The following is a 2,423-nucleotide window of genomic DNA, read 5'->3' as shown; positions in this document are numbered from 1 at the left end:
CTGATTAAATTCAATTTCTGGTCACCTAGGCAGATACTAAGTTGTGTTATTCCTGAACCTCAGAGCTGCATGGTCCCAGTAATGCACCAGAGCCCATATGTGCTGAAATATGAGAATGTTCCACTGGGGCACTTCTAGAGCTCTATCTGTGGGCATTATCCTAGTATTATATGTTCTGGCCCAAATTGGGATATGGGTGGTGGAAACAGTCCCTTGACCATCAAGGCTAATGCTAAGCTGGGTTTCACCTGTTTCTCATAGCCACAAGAATCACATAGTCACAGGTTATGGGAGGTACCCCAGGCCCACTCAATGTCTGAAATGATACATGTCAAAAAATTGACTTTGTCAGTTGCCTTCAACATAGAGGAAATTTATGCCAAGTTTGTGTTTCAGAAAATCAGCAAAACCCACTGGCAACCAGTGCCTCCAGGAAGCCTGCAGAGCACACATCCTTTGCTACTGGCTCTTGGACAATGAGAAAAATTATGTTTCATTGTTGTCTATTGGAGATTTGGGGAATTTGATGGAGGATTCAAAAGAGACAATCAATTATTGTGTGATATCAAACACCATGGTGATGTCGTGAGTTTACAGTTTTTTTGACCAGGAAAGAATTATAGTTACTTCATCAACAGGATGTGTAACAATTTTTCTCCATCATCCAAATAACCAGACTGTCAGTCAACCAGCAGTGGACAGCAGCCCACTACCATATGGGGCTTTGCAGTCCTTCCTACAATAGTGCCCCATGTACAAGCATTGTGTGCAACAACCCAGAAATTGTCATGTTTGGAGAGGATCGTCGAATAAATCTTTTCAGAGTTGATCACATGGAAGCTATAAGAACTATAGATAATGCAGATAGCAGTACACTACATGCTCTGAGCTTCCTTCAAATTCCTGAGATACTTATAGTAGAATCAGGTGGACAGTTAAAAATATGGAACTTCAGACAACAAGGAAATGAACCTTCTCAGATATTATCATTGACTGGTGACTGAACGCCACTTCACTGTGTTGACAAACATCTCAACCATCAGCAGTGTTGTAGCTATTGGTGTCCAGGATGGAATGCTGAGTATTTGGGATATTAGACAAGATACTATGTGTGTACCTCTGCTGAAAGTTCATGATACTGAAATGTGGGAAGTTCATTTTCATCCATCCAACCCAGATCATCTATTTACTTGTTCTGAAGATGGATCCTTATGGCACTGGGATGCCTCCGCAGATGTGTCTGAAAATCCTCATTCTTTCTTCAAGGAGGAAGAACAAGTACTTTCCTGTCTCATAGCATTAATAACCAAGGCAATGTTCACCAATCTCTTATAAGTTCCCAGCTCAGCACTGACCAAGCAAAAGGCTGTATTGAAATCCTAAGCTTGTTTCTCAATAGGACTCTGTGAATGTTTTAGGTCCTTGCCTTGTTTATGGAACTGATGCAGAAGCAATATGTTACCAGGCAACTGTTTTCATGAAAATAATGCAATAAATATTTCAAGTTTTATCCTTTTAAATTTAAAATTTTTTAAAAAACTGACTCTGTCCCACCTACCACAGGTCTCCACCTTCTGCCCAGTTTCAGTTTATAGGCTCCAACTGTGAGCTCTTGCCTGTGTACATGCTTTCAGTTTCTAATGAACACTGGGCCTCACTGTAATGGGCCTGGCACTGAACTCTAAGAAAAAGTTCTATGCTAGCTTTGTACCCTTTTCCATAGGTGGAATTTTGCTCCCTGCTCTGCCTCCTGAGGTTGTAGGGGGAGGAGTTGAGGTAGTCTACTGGCCTGTGACAGGTCTAGTGGATTAGTCTGCAGGTATTGGACTGTCAGTAGGGGTCATGGGGTTTTGGTCAGCACTGTTTCACCATGATGGGTCTGGTACTGTGTTTCAAGTCTAAGCTCTAGACTTAATTTCCTCTCCCTCTCCAAGTGGAAATCCTTTCTTTATATGCTTGAATGCTTGAAGTTTGGGCAGGGGTTACACAGGCAACTTTTTCCTTCCTGCCGTCTTCAAAGTATTTTTTTTAATTTTGTTATACTCAAAGCAGGCACTATAGTCTCTCTCCTGATTTCTATGGCTCTTGTGAAAGTAGTTTTGTGTGTATAAATAGATGATTAACTTGATGTACTTGTGGGAAAATGATCACTAGAGGATCTGATTCTGTTAACATCTTGCTCCGTCCATATATATATATATATATATATATATATATATATATATATATATATCTCACATATATATATATCACACACAAATAGTTAAATCATTCATTTACCAAATAGTCACTTGTAAATAAAACTGTTTAGTCATCAATCAACTTTACAAAACAGGATAAACCTATCTTAGCATTAGACTTGGTGGTCTAGGGACTATTTCTAATAACCATACTCCAATCTGGGGGAGCAAAGCTAAGACCAG

The 2,423-nt window shown here is 39.9% G+C and overlaps 1 pseudogene; it reads left to right on the top strand.

The window, feature by feature from the left end:
• Positions 1 to 312: 312 nt before the first annotated feature.
• LOC107156049 lies at positions 313 to 1,481 on the top strand (annotated as a pseudogene).
• Positions 1,482 to 2,423: the final 942 nt, after the last annotated feature.

Source organism: Marmota marmota, unplaced genomic scaffold (assembly GCF_001458135.2).
Source record: "Marmota marmota marmota unplaced genomic scaffold, marMar, whole genome shotgun sequence".
NCBI lineage: Eukaryota > Metazoa > Chordata > Mammalia > Rodentia > Sciuridae > Marmota > Marmota marmota.
The sequence above is the reverse complement of the archived record's forward strand: the minus strand, read 5'-3'. Positions and strand labels throughout refer to the sequence as shown.